At 37.4% G+C, this 25800-nt stretch overlaps 2 long non-coding RNA genes across 2 annotated transcripts in view; both read right to left on the bottom strand.

Annotated features, from left to right (window-relative positions):
* Window positions 1-3496: 3496 nt before the first annotated feature.
* Window positions 3497-25800, bottom strand: part of LOC148976867 (uncharacterized) — a 61022-nt gene continuing 38718 nt past the window's right edge. Inside the window, exon 4 of the long non-coding RNA XR_016146069.1 lies at window positions 3497-4466. This is a non-coding gene — a long non-coding RNA (uncharacterized LOC148976867). The remainder of the gene's footprint in view (window positions 4467-25800) is intronic.
* On the bottom strand, window positions 19259-22072 carry LOC148976868 (uncharacterized). Its single transcript, XR_016146070.1, has 2 exons — window positions 21859-22072; window positions 19259-19606 (listed from the first exon to the last, which is right to left on the bottom strand). It is a non-coding gene; the product is annotated as an uncharacterized LOC148976868 (long non-coding RNA).

Raw genomic sequence — 25800 nt, forward strand, 5'->3', positions numbered from 1 at the left:
AGCATTCAGCTATTAGAATGGGATCCTACAGAAACCAGGAGGGTTGTTTTTGAATGTTGATGATGATGATGAGGGCCTTGGAGCCAAAACGTTTGAGAACCACTGCTGTAATGTGAATTGGATTGTGCATTAAGAGCTTAATTTTACATGTTCCAAAAAAGGTTCCAATTAGAATCAAACTGGGTTTTACAGCCCTCTTAAGTTCCACATAAACATTTTATTCTCTCTAGTAGAAAAAAAGCTCCATAAATATGATAGTTAAAAAAAAAACTATAATTTAACACACATATTTGTTCATCTCTAAAAGAACCTTCTAGTTTAAACCCCAACAAGGAGCCAAAAATGACTGCTGATAGCTGAACCAAAGATTCTGTCAAGAACCACTGAATGGCTATTATTTCCAAGAAGGTTCTCCCTCAGATGGAAATAAATGTAAACCGAGAGTGCAGTTTTAGCTGACGCTGTTTGGAGTCGCGGAACACATACTCAGATTTACAGCATGTTCAGTTGTTCCACACACACCCATGTTAGGTTTGAACATGACCACCAGCTGAGTTCTGTAGCCCGAGAACGGCTTAGTGATCGTTTCAAAGGTGGGAATGTATATTTTGATGCTCATTTTCCTGAAACGCTTCACTTCACAGTGAAGAGAAGTGAGTCAGACCGTTTCTGCAGTTTTCCAGCGATTCTGCATAGTCACCACTTCTGTGTTTATCTTAATTGGCTCATATTGGGTCTCTCCTGCGTCCTGAAAGACAAATCTCGTAATGTTTGACTCTGTAAAATGGTCTGAAGTGTTTTAATGTTAAGAGCGTTTTGAGTGGAGAGGGAAAAGTCACTGCTGGAAAAGACCAGACACGGAGGATAAACACGTCCGTACTGCCGCCATAACACACCAAAGCACATATCCGACCACTGGGAAGCGCGTGTGGGTGGCATGCATGGTTAATTTCCACACCTGTGTGTGAGTATTTCCTTAACCAAAAAGCTATCCGTAAGGATAACAAGCACACGCCTGAAAACGTGCTTTTCCGGCTGCCTGCCTTATTTTGTTACTCTTCTAGTATTCCAGCATGGATTTTAAATTCAGCTCAGAATAGATTTAACTAGCTATATTTATGCTTTCTTTTATTATTCCCTGAGAGATGTGCATTGTTTTCTTCAATGCATATTGTTTTTTTGTGTGTGAAGCATTAAGAATGTCTTAGATCTTAACATGCATTTTAAAGGTCAAAAAACATTCCCAATTAACTCTTCCCCTTTTTCTCTTATTTACGGCAAGTTTAAAGGCTTTTACAAGTTTGCTGGATGTGTTATGCTGCTTTTACAATGGAGAAAAAAAGAAAAGGAACAATGCACTTTTACAGTACGTGTTGTGAAGTCTAAGTCAGATGGAGGCGACGAAACATGCAAAGCAAGAAAAAGACTTTAAAGTTCTGCTTTGGTGGCTGGTTCACATCCTGGCTGATTTGTGCATATATTCACATTAAATTACTTTTGTCTTTTTAAGAATGGTTGTTAAATGTTGCGCACGAAGAAACCGCCATTTAATGACATTGTTTTGTTTGTTTTTTTCGTTTGGCTTTATTTCGAAGGTCTCTAATTAAACCTTATATGAGTGTCTTTAAATGTGGTTTTCTGCATCTTCAGCTTGTCAGGAAACAATTCATCACCTGCTAGATGTTTGGCAAACCATTGTTTTTAACTGACTGTTTTCCTATTTAAGGAATAATGGATTTTTTTTCTTACGCAATCAAATCTATGTGCCTGGAAACACTTTTAGAAGTAACAATTAAACTGGACAGTCATTCACAAACCCCTTCCATGATACCAGCTTAGATGGCAACTGTGACCAATTCATTAAAAAACCTGCCTTTTTGTGCCTTTTATATAGTTCACAATAGAGCCCGACCGATAAAGGATTTTAAAGGCCGATACCGATACAAATATTTTTGGGTTTTAAAATCCGATATATCGGCCGATATTATTTTTTTTTTATTAAAATATTGTTGGATTTCACACACGTGTAAAAGAAAAGCTAACTTTTCTGCACAAGATATGTTTGATACTTTTTCTCTATGTCTAAATGTTCACTCCTCGCAAGTATAACTTACATTTAACAATGCAGGGACTGTAACCAGAGATATGCTAATTATAAATACAGTAATCATTACTTTATCTAGCCAGAAAAAGTTCATTGTGGTTTCCAAGCTCATTAATGTTAACGTTAGCGGTCTTCCACTGATGATAGTGGCATTAGCTAGCTTTGTGGTTAGCTAGTCTATGATGAGCCCTAATTTAACAATAGATGACATCATACTGCAAATTGTAAAACATACATTTTCAATATAACAGGCCAAGGAGAGATGATTGAAGCGTGTTTCGTCCGTTTTTATTTTATTTCTTAAATATTCATTTATCGGCCATTATAACTGCCGATACCGATATTTTGAAAAATGCCTAATATCGGCCGGCCGATATATCGGTCTGGCTCTAGTTCACAAGCTTAATTTCAATAACTGAACATTACCAAACTATAAGAACGATGAACTATATGAAAAAACCTATGTACCTTAAAGTAATTACCGCCATAATAATGATGAATTGTCACATATGACTGTAGTGAAGAGCGCGACGAAAAAGATTAATAACAGAAACAGTCTACACTTAAATCCACACAGAATACTTAGAAGAACTAATAAACACTACCACATTAACCAAGTTAACATGTCTCAAAAACGTGGTTTGAAATCGCTGGTGTTTCTGTACAAGGACGTCATAAACTACCTTGTAACCAATCAGGTCAATGTGTGATCGTCAATGAGTGGATCTCTGGGCTGGTGTGAGTGAGTGGAGGCGTGGCTTATTTGCATATCAATAGAACCGTGCAGAGGCGGACAGAGTACACTGCTTTATGACTTGAGTAAATGTACAAATAAACCTTCCTAAATTTTACTCACGTAAAAGTAAAAGTACTACAGTCTGATGTCTACTTAAGTTTGAGAGGGGTTTCCGAGATTTTTTTTTTAAATTTTTTTTTAGAAGTAGTAACATGGGTACTCACGGTTAACAATTTTTTTTTTGTTCTATATTTTCATTATTGTTGGGAAAGATACTCTAAAAATAATTAATTACAAGCTACTAATTACATCTTCAGATGTGTAACCAGTTTACTATACTAATTACACTCTCTAAAAAAGTATTGCATTACTAATTACTTTCTAAATCCCATATCAAGCAGTTGAACAATACAAGGAATAAACAAGAAACAGCTCTTTTAATTCTTTCAAATAAACAGTATTGCATATATTATTCTTAAACTGACCACAATATTCCAAGAAAGATTGGTTACACTAAAAAACATACATTTGATCAAATTAGATGTAAAATTTGAATCTTAAATCCACTATCATTTTACATAGTATAGTTCTATGACAGTAATTACAGCAAAATTAACTGTAATTAAAATTACAGAAAAAATAAGAGTTATGGCTTACTTTACTTTTTCTTAACATCCAACGTGGATTTTTATTTTATTTTCTCATTGAAATGACAAAAATGTAAAGAATATCTGTGCCAAATACCTATCCAGGGATCAAAAAGTCCCCAAAAGTTAGGTGTGTGGGTTAAAAAAGAAATGAAAAGTGAAAGTTTTCACTTAGGGGCAGTTGTTTGGGGCATTTTGCACTTCTGAATAAAGTTAGTGAGAGATTTGTCATCCTCCCTAAGTGCAAGCTTTGTATTTTTCATTAGTCCGTTAAAATAATGAACTTCTTTCTTTTTTTTTTTTTTACAGCTTGTCAATGTTTTTTGCAAGGTAACTGTTTTCCCCTTTCCTCTCACAGAATCACATCTGGGCATGCCGAGACTTTTGCCTGTCCCACTGAATGAAGCTCTTCCAACCTTTTATGTCTGAGTATGTGTTTTTGCTGAGGCAAATTAGTCTGTCAAATTAGCCCATGGGCTTCGTCAACATTCCTGATGTCTGATACATCAGAACATCACCTGATATTACATTTAAATACAAATGACATGCTGGAAGATGCCAAAATGGGTCATTAGTAGCTTGTTCAGTTGACATAGTATACAATAATTCATAGTAAACAACAATAATAATACTAATAGTCTGCAAAATCCATCATTCTTTGGAGTACACACAATCTCCAGGGAAGATCTGCCCCACCACGCTCCACAAAGAACTCATAAGCCCGTCACAACATTGGCGGCTTTGAATATTGGCAGAAACGAGCTGCCTCGTGCATGAATGAACTTGTGTTAATATATCAACATTATAAGACCCTCATTATTACCTCATAAGCCAGACACAACAGCGTCTCATCAAAGAAGTCCAGGGGCAGACAGGGGCCTCCTTTTTGTTTGTTATAAGGATGAAATGGATCAGATGATACAGCACTCTTCGAGATATACAGGCACAGAGTTCCCGGCACTGATTTTGGAAGGTAAATCTGCAGAAAGCAATTAAAATGTGTTAAGGGTAGCCAATGCTAATACACATGTATTCATAACTTAAATTAAAGCCAAATTATTTAATAAACAAACACACAAACTGCGGTGGGTGTGAAGAACGCAGTTTTCTGCAGGTGTAGATTCCATCTAGGCTTGGAAATCATCCATTTTTTTCTCAATGTAACCACATGATGTAATAAAAAGGATGTGTATCAAAAACAATTTACTGATAAAATAGATTTTGGATGATAATGAACATGGAGTTCAACCACAACCAATATTACCAGTCAAAACAAATAATGAGGCGCCAAAGAAAGACATTTAGAGTTTTGATTACAATCAATGTATGTCTGGAAATACGCCGGCATTAGTGACAGAATTAGACATTGTTGGTTTTGTTGGTGCTGGTTGTAAAATAATGTTTATTTTATTTGAGATAAAACACTCTCTTGACAGATTTCTCCACAATCATTTAGGTTAAATAAAATCGTATCGTTTATTGTGAGTAAACTGTAAAAAAAATATTGTTTAATAAAAAAGTAAGCAATCTGGTTGCCTTAAAAATTTAAGTTGGTTGAACTGGAAAAATAGTTAATAAAGAGTTAATACAATGAAGGAGATACATTTAATCATCAGAAACTCAAAATAATAAGTTATCTCAACTAAATAAATTATTTAAGTTGATTTGACGAAAGAAAAAATGTGATACTGATAACAAATCTTGAAAATATTTTTTTTACTGTAAAAAAAAATCTTGTTGCTTTAACTTAAACAAGCAAGTTAATTACACTGTAAAAAATATTGTTGCTTTAACTTAAAAAATATAAATAATAATAAGTAATCTGGTTGACTTAAAATTTTAAGTTGATTAAAATGTAAAAAGTGAGTTAATACAATGATGAGATTGATTTAATCATCAGAAACTCAAAATAATAAGTTATCTGAACTAAATAAATTATTTAAGTTGATTTGACAAAAGAAAAAAATGTTGTGATAACAAATCTTGAAAATGTTTTCTTACAATGTAGTTGCCTTAAAATTTTGAGTTCATTGAAATTAAAAATTTGAGTTAATACAACAAGGAGACAAAAAATAGAAACTCAAAATAAAATTATGCTATCTGTAAGTTGATTTGACAGAAGATAAAAAGTTGTGATAACAAATCTTTACATTGAATTATTATTTTTAATTTTTTTATAACTATAAGCAATTTTCCCCTCAAATTCTCATCACTGCAATGTGAAAGAATATATTTTTCGTTACATTAATGCAAAAAGCAATATGTAGTATTTATACAACATTGTACTATTTTTTGTACTATGTAGTATTAAAGTATTAAAGTTAAAGGAGAATGACTATATTTTGCATCACGTAAAACACATTTAGTTTTTCTCTTGATTCTGCGGTTGAAATATGGCATGTTTTTGCAAGATTCGCTCAAGTGCTTTCGAGACTATAATAAATTCTGTGCTCCCCACCCAGTACAAGTATAAATTAGCGCAGGGCAGAGGGCACTAGCGGGCTTACGGACTGGACTGTAAACGTGGTCATGCTACTTATATGGAGACTGCACCAGTAATACGGCGAATTATACGATAAATTCACTCCAGATGTGGCAATCATCCCCAGCCCTCAACCTGACAGTGTGCACAGCAGCATCTGCAGTAGCTTTTCAGTGATCAACTCTCCCTCTATCTGTCTTTTTCACAGACACACTCACACAAACACTGCGGACAGTCCACAATGTTTGCGTTTTTTCAAGAGATTGCTTCCATACCTGCACTGCAAACACTCGGTGACTGCGTTTCCTTCCACTCAAGCTGAAATAAAGGCCGTATTAGCAAATAGTGTTTATTTAACCCCTTAATAGATGCACTCTGGTGGATGTTAGGTGGAGGCCCTTCTCAAAACAAAGCCTGTAGTTCTCTGCAGCTGACACTTTGATTAATGTGAACTAACACTGCAATTACCACTGTTGCTATTGAAGATCAGAGACGGGTTATGAAGTGCATTACAGTCGCTAGAATCGTAAGATATTGTTCAGGGTAAGCTAACTAAAAAAAACGTTATCTAAGCTAAAATCTAGATGCTAACAAATATACTACAGATATATTATCCAAGTTAAATTGTAAGCTAATGTTTCAATAAGTTCCACTAATGGAAAACTGGCAAAAGTAGTGTTGTTGATGCGTGTTCTGTTCGTGACTCTCCTGTTCGAACTCGTTCATCAAAATGAACGAATCTTTTTCCGAGTCATTTGGTTCATTCAACGAACGAAACAAACAAAAATTGACTCGGAAAAAGATTCGTTCATTTCGAACAGGAGAGTCACGAACACGCATCACAGAACAGAGCAAGTCGAGCATTTGAGCTTATAAAACTTAAACTTGTCATTTTTTTTTTAAATGAGCGATCGTGTCGCTTGATAAGACCCTTATTCATCGTCTGGAATCATTTAAAGCCCTTTGAACAGTTTGCAGTTTGCACTGAAAGTGTCTTTTGGACCTTGAACTGTTTGGTTCCCACTGAAATCCATTATATGGAGAAAACTGCTGGAATGTTTTCATCAAAAACCTTAATTTCTTTTTGACTGAAGAAAGAAAGACACGGACATCTTGGATGACACGGGGGTGAGTAAATTATCAGCAAAAGATTTTTGAAAAGTGAACTCCTTTAAGTATTTTGAAACATTTATATGGAGTGAGAAACTGCTCTGAACAATTTAGTGTGAGAGCGAGCTGTCCAAATAATTCAGAATGATTCACTGATTCAAAAGAAATTGATTCAGTTGAATTGAACAAGGTTTAGATTCGAAACTGACTCGTGCTTGGCATAAAAGTAGCATAAAGTAGTCATTTCAATTGGAAAACAGGACTTTGATTTAATAAATAATAATATACATTACATTTATATGTGTATTACTGTTAAAAAGGCTCCAGCCTTTGTCAGTGTGCGAAAGAGAAATGATAACAAATTATATTCAGATAAAAATCACTCAAACATACACTGAAAATTGCAATAAGCATTAAGTAGGAAGTAGGAATGCATAATGAAATAAAGCATATTGTCAGAGAAAATATAATCAATAAAACAGCACTGCAACGGAAAAGCAACAAAAACTAAGCCATAATGTACAGATCATATATGCAGCCATCCTGCCACATAAAGTAGTTTTACCAACATGACAAATAATCAGAAAAACTAATTATGATACTTTGCTGTTATAGCAGAGCAACTCCAGCTCATTATGCTGAAGTCAAATTTGCTTTATGGAAAGTCTTTCAGTCATTAGACCCAACACACAATTGTTTTTACAGGAAAATGAAGTCCCTTGACACGCTTTTAAGGATCAGAGAAGGCAGCGTCTCCGTCAAATCACATTACGAGACAAAAACGACAGTGTATGAAATGAAATCAAGCAAACTCGCAGCGCTTTCACAGACTGTGTTCGCCGAGGCTCTGTTGATCGAGTCGTGGTGGTTTGACCAAACGTAGCCGAGAGCACTTGTAGCTGTCCTGTCCGTTTACAGGCTGAAACGGGTATGAAAAAAGACGTCACAACGGGAAAAGGAAGTTTGCTTAGCTGTTCTTTCGGAGCCAGGTGCAAAAAGTTGGCCAGACTCTTTCTCGTATGCGATCGGTTTGAGTCAGTTTTCATCACCTAACATCTTTATCAAACCCATGGGCCCAGTTTGTGTTTTCTTTTTCTCCTCCTCCTTCTTGGGGGGCCGGCACTGTAAATTACAGAGGGGTGATGGAGAGAGGTCCCTCGTGCCTTTGCACATGATTAATGCATTTAAATGTTCACGTAAAACATGCACTGCTGAGACTCTTTTTGATTACAAGTAGCTCGGTTGCACACCGTGCTCTTTTCTTTGACTTTGACTGTTGTGCATTTTGAATTTTCCACTTGTTTTTTTTCATTCCTTATGTAAAGTTAAATGGTTTTACCGAGTGGAAAGGATGGCGTGGGGATTTATTTGACCCACAGGAGATGGTGCTCTGGATGGACTGCTTGGAAGAGCTGTATTCTATCTCTTCAAACTAATAGCGCTAGACTTTTTACTGAGTTTAATTCCTTTTTGTTGGCTGCAAATTTATTGCTGGTAATACTGAAATGCAACACACTTGAGAGGACTAAAGCAATAAGAGAACCATTTGGAGCGATCTCCACAAACTCTCAGACTCTATAAGTCTAGCACTCACAAATGTATGCCATTGAATGCAGATATTAGACAAACAGTTGACCTGATGTGATTTCTTAAAGGGATAGTTCACTTTGAAATTAATTTTTGGTATGTTTTAGCTTACCTCAAGGGCATACAAGATGTAGGTGTCTTTGTTTCCACAGTATTTTCAATATTGACATTTTTAGGTCAAACCGTTCTCGTCTGTCAGTCATGTAATGGAGGTCTATGGTCACCACCTCAAAAAGCATGCACAGAGAAGTCCAAATTAAACATGATTTAATGACTCGTAAATGTAAGTACACATTGATGGTCTAAGACATGAAACGAGCGGTTATCAATGTGTATCAATGCAACGAGTGCAGACAGAAGCGCCCTTGCCCTCAGAGTACCTGGAAGTGACTGTGATTACAAGAGGTAAAAACGATATAAATACTGTTCGTTTTCTCACACAAACCGCTCATTTCATGTCTTAGGCCATCAATGTGTACTTACATTTATGAGTCATTAAATCATGTTTAATTTGGACTTCTCTGTGCATGCTCTTTGAGGTGGTGACCATAGACCTCCATTATATGACTGACAGACAAGAACGGTTTGACCTAAAAATATCAAAATTGAAACTGCTGCGGAAAAAAGACACCTACATCTTGGACGCCCTTGAGGTAAGCTAAAACACATCACAAATTAATTTCAAAATGAACTATCCCTTTAAAGTCACCATGAAATCAAAAGTGACAACTCTTTTTTTAATGGAATATTGCAGTATTTATTAGAAATGCAAATTATGACTGTTCTGATTAACTTATAGCAAGCTTGGTTACTTTTAAGCATGTTAACTTAGATTATGTTATCAGTGTGAATGATGATACGTATCACTACGATAAATATGTAATTCAGCAATATCATCTATCATTTATTCAGAGCATGCATCTATTGCATAAAAATAAAAACTGAAATGGCATTGTATGCAATCATTTCAAGGATATGAGGTATGAAATTTTAAATTTAGAGCAGCTTTAGCCAGAGAGAGACCACCAGAAACAGGCACTCTTCACCCTGTCAAAGACAAACTTCTCTCATTACTATTTCTATCGCAGTTCATTCGCTCAAAGCGTCATGAGGATCCACTCTTGTTTGTTATTTGTTTGGGTGTTTGTGAGGGTTTCAAAACCCAACCCCGTGGCAGTCTGGGTGGTCGTCTAGACTGCCAAAGATGCCCCCTGAATGTTTGGATTCTGAGATTTATTTATTTGTATTCAGGATGAATATGCAAAATGGAAAGTGCAATCCTCTTTAGCACATCCTGCTAACAGCAGGTCGTTCATCCGTCCAGACTGTGGTTGGTCTGCTCAGACACTGACTGGCATACATGGATGACCAAGGTGCGTTGGCACACCCCACCCACTCTCAGTTTAGTGGGCAAACATTTATTCGCCAAATCAAGTGTATAATCGCCCTTTCAGCGCGGCACAAAAATATGCCGAAAATGTCAATAGTGTTTAAAATTCAGAAAAAAAAAATTGCAGCGCACATATAGGCAAAATAAATGTGTTTGTATTTATCATGGTATATTGATAGCATTCTTATATACAGTGGCCAGTAAGTAAATAAATAAGTTTATACCATATATATCTGCAAAACAGGAATCAAACACACCTGATGCAACTCATCAAGGGCTTCATTAGTCGCACCAGGTGTGCTTGAGCTAGAACGCATGAAATATCTAAACTGCCTAGGATTATTGAGTGTCACATTATAAATATGGCTAAGTCAAAATAATGGTCCAAAAAGTTGAGAAGATATCATCGCCCTTCACAAACAGGATAGTTTGACAGGATAGAACAGGACAAAAAAAAAGATAGCAAAGGAACTAAATGTTCCTTTAGAAACCATTGGAAGCATAGTCTAGTTCAAAGTTAAAGGAACAGTGGTTACAATACCTGGATGTGGCAGAACAAGGAGCCATCAACAGTTGCAACCAGATTTCTGAGAAGGCAGGTTTAGAAAAACCCTTTGCAAAAGACCGGTAGCAAGACTTGGTGGCAACACAACTTAGGTTTCATCTTGCACAGTAAGACGCATACTAAACGTGTCTGGTTTCCAAGCCAGAACTCCAAGACATACATCACTACTGACCCAAAATAACACAGTCTCATCCCAAAAAGTCATATAACTGACGTCTTGGGACGTTTCTTGACCATACGTCAATATCCGCCTTTTTAGGGCCCCCTTAAACGTCGGTAGATGGCGATCCCGGGCCGTCATACAACTGACGCTTTACCTTTAACGTCAGTTAGGTGACGGGTTAGGTTTAGGGTTAAGTTTAAGTTTAAGTTTAAGTCTGGGGTAGAGTTAGGATCCCATAACCTCATCTACCGACGTTTAAGGGGGCCCTAAAAAGGCGAATATTGACGTATGGTCAAAAGACGTCCCAAAACGTCAGTTATATGACGTCTTGGGATGAGACCGGGTTGCCCAAAAGCACAAGAAAAGTGCTCAAAATCATGTATAAGATACAGAAGTTTGAAGATTTTGAGACCATTTTTGGCACTATGGATCAGCGGTATCTGGAGGAAGAAGAATGAAGAATATGCTGAAAAAAACACTGGGGCCTCGGTGATGCTCTGCGGCTGCTTTACATCCTCTGGCATTGGAAACCTGCAGTGTGTGGAAGGCAAGATGGGTTTTAGGAAATCCTAGGAGAAAATGGCATGCCTTCAGTGAGTAAGCTAAGGCTTGGCCACAGTATACAGTGGACCTTCCAACAGTATACAATTGGACCTTCCAACAAGACAAAGATCCTATACCTCAAATTCCACCAAGGCTTGGTTGCAGAGGAAGATTCTACAGTGGCCATCACAGTCACCTGACTTGAACCCATATCTCTGGTGGGATTTGAAGTAGGCAGTTGCAGCACGCAAACCCAAGATTATTACTGAACTGGAGGCCATTGTTCATGAGAAATGGGCTAAGACTCCTCAGAAACGCTGCCAAAAGCTGGCTTATATCTGGTTATACGTACATCTCATTTTCCCCAGATCATGACAGATCTATTAAGTACTAAAGAAGCATGCCATGAAGAGGTTCAATAATTTTGAGACTACAGAAGTCAAAAAAAGTTGCATTTAGAGTTGAATTTGGTAAACAACTTGAAACATTTGTTGAGTTAAGCTTTCAGTTACTTTTGTTTGATTGATTTCATTGCAAACAGGTGAAAGTATTTTTTGCCACAAAACCTGATTTGCAATGGGGGTTGAATCATTTTGATAACATTGCATATGTAAAAAAAAAAAAAGAAAAAGAAAAAGAACAAAAAGTGGAATAGTGGAATACACCTGTAGATAATCTAAAAACCTTTCTGAGGTTTTGATTCCAACATTTGAGTGGTTTAGATTTGACAAATATATATATATATATATATATATATATATATATATATAGTGTTTTTTTAAAGAACAGTGTATTTTTCATAATGTCAAACAGGTTACATGTCCAACATGACACTTTTTTTCAAAAGTGTAAATTGCCAATTATTCTGAAACATCAGATGTCTATAACTCCAATACCTAGCATATTCTGCAAATCTTTAAAAACTCAACCAGCAATTCACATTGTCCATTACATGCTTCTTCAGGCTCACTGAATAGAGATTTGACCTGCTGTCAGGTTTTAAAAAAAAAGCTCTCCTCCACACTGGCTTTGTATGCAGTCTGCCTGGGCTGCAACTCTAGTCATCTGGTACATATTACCTGCACACATGCTCCAGACAGCACCGGTTGACATTCAGGGTTAAACAAATCCAGCCAGCGTACAGGCCATAGATCAGTCCAACACCAATGCGCTCACACTGGCTACTGTGTACATCCACACTGCCTGTTTTTCTACAGCTGCAACAGACTGAACAGCATGTTCTAGTACAGATTTTGTTTTGTTACTTGTCATTCTAGCATATTCTTCCAAGAGAACATGCAGTACATTAATAGGAAAGACAGTCTCAAACCCTAAGGCGAAGGAGTGACTTCTCTGTATTGTTGTGCAAGTTTTATGAACAGCATTTCAGCACAAAAACCTGCATCTTATTTACTAACCAACAACAACCCAGTCTCATCTAATTTAATTCCTATACAGCAAACCAGGAGTTTGAATAAAATAGACAGCGTGTGTGAGATCTCTACCTGGGATGGTTAGGATGGCCTATTTAACCCCTGCTGGTAGATACCATAACTACAACTCCTGCCCCCAAAGCAGTAATACATTTATGTAATCAAGATATATGACTCACAAATATCTCAATATATTATAATTTTGATGTGTCAAGTGACCTCTTGATATTCCAAATTCATAACTGGTTCCCTTTCACATCCTGATTTGGAATTTGAATCGAATTGGCCACATCCCACAGGAAGTTAAACTTGTCATAATAAACGCAAAAGCTCCCAGAAAATTACCTTAAAAATGTATTTAATTAGAATTAGAATAATTGCAACTGGAATTTAACAAATTAAGTGATTGTCTGCCTTGGTCCAAAGAATCTGTACCATCCACCTTCTGTATATCTGTCTGTCCGTACCATCAATCCATCCATCCATACCTCCATCCATCTATTCATCTTTTGTATTTCTGTCTGTACCATCCATCCATCCATCCATCCATCAATCCATCCATCCATCCATACCTCCATCCATCTATTTATCTTTTGTATTTCTGTCTGTACCATCAATCCATCCATCCATACCTCCATCCATCTATTCATCTTTTGTATTTCTGTCTGTACCATCCATCATCCATCCATCAATGCATCCATCCATACCTCCATCCATCTATTTATCTTTTGTATTTCTGTCTGTACCATCAATCCATCCATCCATACCTCCATCCATCCATCCATCTTTTGTATTCCTGTCTGTCTGTACCATCCATCCATCCATTTATCCATCCATCCATCCATCCAATCTCTCTTCTGCCTTTTCTAAAATGCTTGAAAGAGTGGCGTTTTATCAGCCTTCTACTTTTCTTTCACAGAAGACCTACTTGATGACAACCAGTCTGGCTTCAAAAATTAAAAACTCCACTGAGACCGCCTTACTGACCGTTTCAGAAACTCTTCGGCTGGCAGGAGCAAACACAAAGTAATCTAATTCTTATTCTGCTGGACCTTTCTGCAGCCTTTGACACACTCCTGGCCACCCTCTCGGACTTGGGCACCGCATACTGTCCTTCAGTGGCTTCAGTCATACCTCACTGGCAGATCTTTTAAGGCTTCATGGAGAGGAGGGGTGTAAAGGTTCAGTGCTCGCTCCACTTCTTTAACCACTGGGCACAATCATAAAGGCACATGGCTTCTCCTACCAATGCTATGCAGATGATACACAGCTCTATATTTCCAACGCATTCTCATCCTTTAGCGTCATATGTGTTTCTATATGTTTATATATATGTTTCTTTTTCTGATGACGTAGGTTTCACAGTTTGGGTGGGGAAACGCTTAACCACTCCCCTCAAACCGTTAGTTTACTATGAGCGAGAGATGGAGAGGAGGAGCGCTAGAGTACAACCCTGCCCTCTGTTCAATATTCCGTTTCACTTGGAAATACATCACAGCACTGGAGAAATATCGTTTGCGACTTCCGGTTCACGGGGACTTTAAACCGGTTGGCCACACTGTCTCAGTTCGTATCTCTGCCTGCCTTTCAGACATCTCCGCTTGTATCTGGATCAGCTCAATCTTGAGAACACAGAGCTCCTTGTAATCCTGCAAACCCATCAGTTGGCCACAACATCACGGTGCAACTGGGGTCCACAACACTAACCATCCAGGACAGCAAGACCCAATCATGCAGATTTGCGCTCAATAACATCAGGAAAATCAGACCCTTCCTGTCAGAATAAACACAGCTACTCGTCCAAGCGCTTATAATTTCAAGACTGGACAACTGCAATGCTCTATTAGTGAGCCTTCGAACCCACCTGACTAAGCCTCTCAGCCCGTCTTGTCTTCAATCAGCCTAAGAGAACCCACGTCACACCCCTGCTGATCTCACTCTACCGGCTCCCAGTTGCGGCCAGAATCAAGTTAAGTTCAAACGCTGGCTTTCAGGACAACCCAACACATTCTCATCCCAAGACGTCATCTAACTGACGCTTTTTACAATTCGTCAACATCAAACGTTTTAAGGCACCCTTTAACGTCAGTTAGATGACGCTATCCTAGAGCATCATCTAACTGACGCTTTGGCTTTGAGTAGGTTTAGGTCTGGGGTAGGGTTAGGGTTAGATAGCGTCACCTAACTGACGTAAAAGGGTGCCTTAAAACGTCGGATGTTGACATATGGTTAAAAACGTCAAGTTAAATGATGTCTTGGGATGAGAACGGGCTGGGAACTGCTCCACCTACTTCAACCCACTACTATATGTATGCTCTCTCCCACCAGCTCAGGTCACTAAATGAGAGACGTCTCACAACGAGGCAAAAAGACACTCTCTCAGTTCCTCTCTCTGGTGGAACGAGCTGCCAATCTCCACCCCCTCCATCTTTTAAGAAGCGGCTGAAGACGCACCTCTTCCACAAGCACGCAATGACCTCACACTCTTAAACCAATATGCAATACATGTAAATCCATCCATCCATCAATAAAACCTTCAAACTATACATATAAAATTTTGATACCAGGCATTAACATTCAAAGTGTGTCAAAATTAAAATGAACTGAAATTCCTAAAATGGTCAAACACCTCCATTTCTATTTAAAAATTGCACTTGTTGCATTTTTTAATTCATTTAATACCTACTTATCAAATTGCATCCACTTTTTACCTTAATTACCTCATGTATGGTTCAAAGAACTTGGCATCAGTGCTCTGACAGTTCAATTTCTAATGGCGTACTCTCAGAGTCCTGCACCAACTGAGGAACTGCCATTGAGATGAATGGGAATGCTAAAGGATAGCTTTTTCCAGGTATCACAGACCTTCTTGGATTGAACCTATAACCATCTAATGGGTTAGTGGTTTAAATCACATCAGGATCTCTGATTAAAAGTCTACATCAAGCAAAGAGTTATTAATGACGTGTCATTTACTGAATGGAAATGGCAAAGAAATCAATGTAACAGCAGATGTCGTCTGTTCAATGGTGATTTATCAGCTTATGAAACAGGTCTTAAACAAGTAATGGCTTGCTCAGAGTTTTGCTTGGTGAATATGGGACTCGCACATGTACAAAAAGTTCGAGATCCTTTTAGCATTTACTCTCTGTCCGATTTCTCACTTCATCACATGGCAATTGGAACTGACAGCATAATTATCAGATCATCCAGAATTGATCTTCAGTGGGTCAGTTCCAAGAAAAGAGGGAGGGTGAAAAGGAATAAATAAAGGGGTGGAAGAAGAAGGGGAAAAAAGCCATCCTCTTTGGAGAGCTGGCGATGGTTCAGTCGTCTTGTCAGCGAGACCCGTATGGTTACGGCGAGGCAGCATTTGGAGATTGCGTTGCGGGTGTTCCCTTGATGTACCCTGACAGGAACCAGATTCAGAGCCGAGCGCCGGCGTCTTAGCTCTTTGCTTTTTATTTGTCTGGCTCCTTTGGGTTTTTCCTGGCCCTGTAGGGCCGGTTCAGAGAGTCTATGACCATTTATGCAGCTTTCTAGCTTTAGTGGGAATAACAAATACAGGGAGAAAAAGTCTTAACCTTCTGTAACAGAAGAGACAATCAGGCTATTGTTCACAATTTAGAAAAGAAAAAAAAAACGAGCGGGTATAATTTCGTGGTGTGTTTTTGTGACGGCTGTAAGCCTAAACAGATATCAATACATGCTACAAAACAGCATTCATATGTGGTTTGCATTTCTTATGAGAAAAAAAATGAAAATGTTAACCGCAGCTTATCTGCAATAGTTGTTTTTTTTTTTTTTAACAAACATTTAAAAATCGCAAGCACGAGTTAAGTGCATGATCCTGGAATCGTGACACTTAAGTATTTATCAAATGTTAAATTATTTTCCCACTTCAAAAGGTCATTTGCGATTTATCAATAATTTACAGTCTTCAGTCAATTTTGAAAACATTTTAGAAAAAATATCAATAAAAAGTACATTGAAACTACATAAACGCCATTTAAATTCTGAGGTAGGCAGCAAAATGTAACTAGATATGTTTTGTAAAAATATATAATTAAACATAGTATTATTTATGTATCATAGCAAAAAAATGATACTTTAAACTATACAGCAAATCATTAATTTAAATGGTTCATTTAAATGAAACATCCGAACAAGTGATTTATTCAAATGAATCAGACTTCCTATGATTCATATTTCAATTGGGGGATGGGAAGCAGAATGTAACTACATATGTTTCATTAAATTATTTGAATAAATATTACAATACTGAGTATTTCTGCAAAAAAATGCTTCATTGAACAAATCTGTGAATTGATTCTGAGAACTAGTTCATTTAAATGAAATGCCAGAACAAGCAATTCATTAAAAGGACTCCTGATGAGTGAGGAAATATTAGAAGAATTGTAAGTAACATCCACTGCTAGGGCAAAAATCTCTCAAAACTTTTTTGATAACAGCTGAGATACTGTTATGCTACTGAAAAATCTTATGTTCACTCAAATGAAAAGTCTGTCGTCATTTACTCACCATCATATTTTTCCCAACCTGTAAGACTCCTGCGGAAAACAAAAGATGATACTCTGAAAGCCAATGGGGTGCTAAAAATATTGGACTCCAGTGACTTTCCTTTTATAGACGCACAATATCCTCAAAACATCACTTTTGTTACTTCCTACATGTGCTCTCCTAAAACAACCCCCCCCCCCTCTCTCTCATATTAAAGGAGTAGTTCACTTTCAAAAAAACTTTTGCTGATAATTTACTCACCCCCATGTCATCCAACATGTCCATGTCATTCTTTCTTCAGTCGAAAAGAAATTAAGGTTTTTGATGAAAACATTCCAGGATTTTTCTCCATATAATGGACTTTAATGGGAACCAAACGGTTCAAGGTCCAAATTAAAGTTTCAGTGCAAACTGCAAACTGTTCAAAGGGCTTTAAACGATTCCAGACGATGAATAAGGGTCTTATCAAGCGAAACGACGGCTCATTTAAAAAATAAATAAAAAAAAGTTTAAGTTTTATAAGCACAAATGCTCGCCTTCGTGACTCTCCAGTTCGAACTCGTTCACCAGAATGAAAAATCTTTTTTCAAGTCATTTCGTTCCAAATGACTCAAAAAAAGATTAATTCGAGTTCGAGTTTGAACAGGAGAGTCACGAAGGCGAGCATTTGTGCTAATAAAACGTATTTATTTTTGAAATAACCGATCGTTTCGCTAGATAAGACCCTTATTCATCGTCTGGCGTCGTTTTGAGCTTTTTGAAGCTGCACTGAAACTCTCAGTTGGACCGTTTGGTTCCCATTGAAGTCCATTATATCGAGAAAAATCCTGGAACGTTTTCATCAAAAACCTTAATTTCTTTTCGACCGAAGAAAGAAAGACATGGACATCTTGGATGACACAGGGGTGAGTAAATTATCAGCAATTTTTTTTTTTTTTTAAAGTGAACTACTCCTGATCATGCTTTACTCAGCATGATTCGGGCTTTATCTTAACAGTCAGGTCATCTCATTACATCACTTACTCTGTGGAGAGCAGTGGTTTGGCTCTCTCTGCGCCTTTCTGTTAATCTGTTTAACACAGAGATGGTCCAGGCCGACAGTCATTAGACTACATAGCAACACAAACCAACGTGTTTCACTTAGAGTCAGTTCTAACCACCTCCACTCTGTGCTGCATTAGGCGGTGCGGAACGGGGCCCGTCCTGTGCCAGATCCGTCCAGTTTCACACCGTTCTCAGACAGTTTTCCACCTCAAATGCCGACAGAAAGAAAAAAAACCTGGTCGTGGGTGGTTTACCGGGGTCAGTCCACTGACAGAGTGCGCATTTCATGAGAACGCAGCCACTTAATTCTGAACCATTCGTCAGATTTACTCATTTACATGAGGACAGCTATCATTTTGTGCGAACGCTGACATTGATAAATGAGGCGTTTCAGTTAATAAGCAATACAAACAAATGAGAGGTCTTGAGAGAGAAGATGGTCCTCATTTAACTCCTGTTTTTTGTCTTACTGGGGTTCATAAAGATTGCTTCCATATGATTGCTGAATTAATTCGAGCAGAATCTGGTCGGGACTCGTGATTTAAAAGCTGCTCCTTTGTGTGTCTTTAGTGCGATTCGGTTTTTATTAGGTGGAAAAACAAACCTTGTAGTTCGAAACTAGCAAAACATGGAAAATTCCATTCGCATGTCAAAATATTGTTTGATATTTATCCAAAAGGTTTGTGATTTTATCTGCGTAACAGTGAAGTGGACCCAAATATTTTTAGATCAGACTCACTGAATCTGTGTGTGTGTGTGTGTGTGTTACCATAAAATATTCCCCATAAATTTGTGTCAATTTGCACCCGTTTTGTATTTTCAGAGTGTGTTAAAATATTTTTAAATCAAATTAGCGACGCCATAAATGACCATCTGATTTCCAGCAGGGATCCGTGTCGTCGGGAAACGGAAAATTTCGATGTGCAATGAAAAATGATAAATTATTGAACGGAGACCAAAACATATCAGCACTCTGACTGAGGCTTTTTTCCCCCGTCCGAGTAAAAATATTAGCACAAAAAGTCCTTATTAAGGGTGGCGATGTTATTTTAACTAGTTTGAATCACCTTTGGTCTCGGCGAGTCCCTGAGAGCTTATAAGTTCTCTCAAGCAACAGAAGCAGTGCATAAAAAGTTTTCTCCACTGGTTTAACGCAACACTAGCAGAGAACAAGCACTCCCGTCTTCTCTACTTGAGCGCGGCGAAGCTGTGTGAGATGGAAATGACACTTCTGTGAGGTCAGAGGAGGCTGCGGATCACAATGTGTCTCCTGAAAACCACCTGTACACAAATTGTGATAAACAGTTAGTCTGAAATAATTAAGAGTGTTGGTTCAAACTAAATTAGGTATAACAGTTATTTCATTTAACAACTTTACTCCCAGTGGCATTTGAGGTCATGACCAGCGCTGGAAAGCTACTTTGAAATCGTTACAAGTTTCCCAAAATTTAAAGTAGCTACAGTTAACCTTTGGAAAAGGTTTGTGACTATGCTATGAACTACAGTAGTCAACATTTGAAGTGGATCAAAAAAGTCATCCAAGTTGTCAAGACAAGAACGGGTTTTGTTTAAAATTCAAGTATAACTTTGATGAAAGGTTTTGATCGACTTCAAATGTTGACTACTGTACTAACAAACAGCAGCTAACTAGCAGTGGTACATATCTTGTAAGCCTATAATGTAATATAGGCCTATTAAAGCTTGTTTCCGACACTGAACAAAAAATAAAAAAGGTAATTATTTTTTTTTAATTATGTGGTGGAAACATACAGAAGCGTATTGTATTCACTTGAGGAAACAAAATTTACTCTGTTTTTCTGAATAAGGTTAATTATCTCAGACTTACGAGATAATTTTGCATGGAAAAAAAGTTTTTGCTCTGGTTTCTGAATAAGGTTAATTATCTCAGAATTACGAGAATTTTTCATGGAAAAAAGTTTTTCCTCTATTTTTCTGAATTAACGAGTTAATTATCTCAGAATTGCGAGAATTTTTACATGGACAAGTTTTTGCTCTGTTTTTCTGAATTAACGAGTTAATTATCTCAGAATTGAAAGAATTTTTCATGGAAAAGTTTTTGCTCTGTTTTTCTGAATAAGGTTAATTATCTCAGAATTGAAAGAATTTTTCATGGAAAAGTTTTTGCTCTGTTTTTCTGAATAAGGTTAATTATCTCAGAATTACAAGAATTTTTCGTGGAAAAAATTTTTTTTTCTCTGTTTTTCTGAATTAACGAGTTAATTATCTCAGAAATGCGAGAATTTTTCATGGAAAAAAGTTTTTGCTCTGTTTTTCTCAATTAACGAGTTAATTATCTCAGAATTACGAGAAAAATTTTCATGGAAAAAAGTTTTTGCTCTGCATGTTATTCTGAATTAACGAGTTAATTATCTCAGAATTACGAGATACATTTTCATGGAAAAAAGTTTTTGCTCTGTTTTTCTGAATTAATGACTAAAAAAATTATCTAAAAATCTTTATCTAAAAAAATATGAGTAACTCATTAATTCATAAAAACAGAGTGAAAAAAAATGTTTTTCAAGAAAAATATACAGTACTTTTGGGAACTCAACTTTCGGGAAGTTGACAAGTCCTGTGTTTGTGACATACAAAACTCCATCTAACATCATTTAACATGTTGCTATTGGAGAGATATAACAAAACAGTTCATTAATTGAGAGACTATTAAGCATTTGGACTTGTAAAATCCCATTTGTCACACAGAAGGCAGGTCATTTAAAAGGAACAAAGAGGCAAAAAAAGTGACTATAATTATGACAACAGAACAGGTACTTATATACAAAATATAATTTAACACATTCATGCTAATTTTAACCTTAAATCTTAATCTTGATTTAAAAAAAAAACTCATCGACCTGTTACACATCATCTAGCCCTGTATCCAACAATAAAAGTACATAAGGTGTAAACTTTTATCACTTCCTGTAATGATTTCCATATGAAATAAGCACATGACAACCAAGGCCTTGAAAAAAAAAAAACAGATAACTTGTTTCAAAGTTTTGTATAGTGTCTCGTTTTAAAGCATTGCTCTTTAAATCTTCATTAAAGTTATGCACTAGCATGAAAATGATCCATTCGCTGACTTCCTGTTTGGTTTTAATAGTTTTTCCGTTCTGTCATTTACTTCACACTTGTACAAAACTAAAAATATTCTGACTGATTCTCCACAAAAGAAGCATTTTGAGCCCTGCTGAAATTGCAGAACAGGATTTTGTTGCAGGACTTTACTAATCATCCCATGCCGAAACAAAAACGATACTTTCTCTGCGAGTTAGATTTCGCTGCGCAGTCATGCCCCTAAATGATGGCGGCATGCGTAATGACCTCAGCCAGGCCACGGTAATTTTGGGTGCCACTTTCAATCAGCGGCATAACCACAAAACGTTACAGTGATGCAGGGTGATGCTTTTGGAAATAACATCCTTTGCTGTAAAATTATTATCAATGCACGCATCGGGGGGAAAAAAAATGAGAACAGGTGGGAAAAATAACAAATACAATAATGAAACCTTAAAGAGCCGATGACAGCTGGGATGTTTCATCTTAAACCACGGCGGAATGGATGATGGCAGCTGGATTACGGTGGCGCTCGGAGGATTGCACACCGCCCTCCTAATGCCCAGGAGCCTTTGAGTCTGAGTGGCTTCGGCCCCTCGGAAATAAGTTAGATGGCCTACTGCATGCAGCCTCACAGCAAACGTCTTCAACGCGCCGCCAAAATTAACTCCCTGAAACCAGATGAAATTCCCAAAAGAATAAACCTTCTTGACTTTATTATACAGAACGCTTCCAAGAACATCGGCTGAGAGAAAAGCAGCAGAAGAGTAACCTAAGAAGTTAATTGACTTGTGTCTGGCTTGCGCATAGGGCATTGTGTTCCATGCCCAAACAAGTGGTCCAAAATTGCGTGTGGAATCTGAAAGTGACACAATTGGCGCCATCTGGATAATTTTTTGTTTCAATAGACAGTCAATACTTGAATGATTTTATTTAGAACTTCTGGAAAATCATGTTTACAAAAGTGTCCCTGGTATGTTTGGGTTGGTGCTTGTAAGCCGATGCCAACTGTACTGTAAATCATCACATAGAAAATCAGATATTTTGAGAAATTTGAATAAATGTTGTGGGTAACAAATGGAAAATCATTGACAACCAAATGAAGTGAAACATATGATACAGATTTATTTTCTAAACTGGTTTTCCTCAGTGCATTTAAAAGGCAGGGTTTTATAAACACTTTGTTATTCTGGTTGAAACGCTCTTCAAATCCTGATAGCAGTCAATAATACAAGTGGTCGAAATATTAAAACATGTACATATATCTATTGTGGACGTCACAGGATCAAAAAATGTTCCTCCAATCATTGCATTCAGTCCGACTCGTACGAGTGATTAAAAATGTCGTGATTAAAAAAAATTTGTACGATTTGTCTAAACCCACGTGATGGTTAGGTTTAGGGGCGGGGTCAGGGGTAGGTCATTCGTACGAATTCATACGAATTGGCCAATTCGTAAAATATGTACAATTTAGCAAAAATCACTCAAATTCGTACGAATTCGTACGAGTGATTAAAAAGTGACTAATTCGAACTAACTCATACGACCTTACTCGTATGAATTCGTACGATTTGTCTAAACCAACGTGATGGTTAGGTTTAGGGGCGGAGTCAGGGGTAGGTCATTCGTACGAGTTCATACGAATTGGCCAATTTGTAAAATATGTACGATTTAGCAAAAATCGCACAAATTGTTACGAGTTTTTGTTACGAATTAGCCACCGTGTAAAATTCGAACAAATTCCCGTGAGATCGGGTTCGATATCACACATTATCAGCACATTCTCTGAGGCTATCCAAAGCCCCAAAAACAAATATGGTTCCTCCTGAACTAAAACAACGAGCTTATGCTGCGTTCACACTATGTCGTAACCGTATTTACGTTGACGTTCAACCCAGAGCTGTTAACATCTTCAGACTCGGATTTGTGCGCTTCTATGTCAACGCAATCAACTCCGAAATGAATCTAAAGCAGTCAGGTGGTACAACTACAGCTCTACAAGTTGTTTACGATGATTATTATTGTAATGTTATGTGCTTTTGAGACATGAGGTAATTTAACGCTGTCTCTTGACACTTTGCACTTTCAAAGCTAGCTTGCAACTGCTAGCCTGTCCGAAATCTACCTTTAACAAATTTACTACTGAGTAAAAATCGGTCATGTCATCTTTAAATGATTTCTATTAAACTTAGAGTAGAGTAAAAACTCGTGAAGATTTGTATGCTCATTTTAAAATTCATATCTCACCGGAATGTGATGCCAACTCTTTCAAAGAACATTGGGTCTGCTTTCTGAAAATGAAATAAATCTTTAGAGTTATAAGTAACACCAGACCAGGAATTTCCTTAAAAGCAGGAACTGGAAGTTTGAGTGGGAGTTTTAACAGCGTGTGTAGGCTTTGTCCAGGTGGAGAAACACACACACACACACACACAGCTGGGCCTCACATGTTCATGGACACGTTCCAATGACTGTAAGGACTTCCTCTCTGCTTACCTGTGTGCTTTTGGCAGCCATGAGGGTCAAGGAGACCCTGAGGGAGAGCTGACCTTCTGTCTGACCTGCTCAGGCCAGACACGGGAGTTCCTTTCACCCACATCAAAGCAGCCATTTGTCTTATGTAATAAATAGTGGTCTAATTCTGAGGGACACCCACTCAAAGAGCTGGACGTTTGGCTTTAAATTATGGCTGAATCAACAAAAGCAAGTTGAGGGCAGTGTCATGTCCTCAGGCTAAATAAAAAAAACTCCAAAATGAATCATGGAAGAATAAAAAATGTACACAAAATATATAAAAATAGATATTACATATTATTACCCAAAAATAGAGTCATGTATTTATATGAAATGGATAGAATGTGTTGTCAATGTCCTGGAGATTGTACAAAAGAAAAAGGTCCAGTAAAAGTGATGCATTTCTGTTTTAAAATAAAATTTCAGTCATGAAACTTTGCATTCGGATTGGTTGTTTCAATGTAACCTCCACAGCCAATTGATTTCACGTATCTATTACTACTAACCTTTATTAGGGCCCTTTATTACCTTTATAACCTTTATTATGATTTCCGCGATCACGGAATCACGGACGGAATTGCGGAATTGGCAAATTAAGTTCGTGGAATTTTACATATTTGTTTTGAAATTCTGTTTTTGTGTGGGAAAAGAACGCATGTCTGGTGAAAATGCAGACCGGGGGAAGCAAATCTGGCGACACAAACCCCTCAACCCGTCATTTCAGCTACAATGACGAAATCAAAACAATGAGAGCGTGGTGAAGCGGCTCTCTACGGCTCTGCTTTCGTTGTTAGTTAAGAAACTCAACGCTATAAGCCGTCAGTGCCGAGCCGAGCAGTTCGCACGTGACTTTTATGCAGTGTTTCCCACACGTAAACTAACTTACGGCCACAAAATCAACTCCGGCCGCCACATATTGCTTTTCGTAAATTTTTTAACACTATATAAAACACGCAGCGTATTCTTTCAGTTGTATTTCCTTTCCCCGCTCTCCCTCCATCTCTCTATCACTCACACATCTCTCTCAAACACACACAACGTGCACACCGCGTCGGTCTAATAGGTGCCGGACTGGACAAAAGCGAAGCGTACTCCGTAAGCGACACTGGGCGAGAGAGAAACAGAGTGTGACTTTATTTAAACTTATAAAATAATATAATTTATTTTACCGGACAGTTTAAAGCTCATAAACATATTTTGTTGTTACTTGAAGAGTGTAGTGTTATGTTGCATCATGCATCATGTCTGTTACCTCAATAAATTTAAGGTCATTCCTATTTTATTTGTATACATTTTAATCATTAACTTTAAAAGCACACTATTTTTACGACTAAAATAACAGTCAGGGGTAAAAAAAAAAAATAATTCCCAAAAATTAAAATGGGAAAAAATGGAATTTGGAAAAAAATAAAACGGAATTCATAGGGCCCTACTTTATAGCCACAACGTATCCAAACGAATACGCTAAATCTACGCACTATGCAAATTCGTTTTCTAACCTTCTTCCTCCCCAGCACCACCTGCCTAAATCTGCTACGAGAAGTCACTTTCTAGAAGTGGCAGCATTCATTTTGCATTTCCCTTCATTTTTATCTTCTGAGCATTTAGCAGAAGCAACCATTGCTCCAGCAGGAGCGTAGCAGATCTAGTCCACCAAGACCAAACCTATGTACCTGTACAACATGAGTTGAGTTTATAACTTGAGTTTATAAAGAGTTGTCATGACTTAAATACACACACACACTATATAAGTTTGTCACAACCCAAGTATAGTTTCATCTATGCCCATTTTTGGTTGAAATTGTGTTGAGCAAGAATTTATGAGGCGTTAGATAAAATCTCTCTGTACATAAATGATCAGTTGACTCAGCAATTAAAAG

This window comes from Pimephales promelas, chromosome 13, assembly GCF_988280905.1.
Source record: "Pimephales promelas chromosome 13, fPimPro1.hap1.1, whole genome shotgun sequence".
In the NCBI taxonomy this organism is placed as follows: domain Eukaryota; kingdom Metazoa; phylum Chordata; class Actinopteri; order Cypriniformes; family Leuciscidae; genus Pimephales; species Pimephales promelas.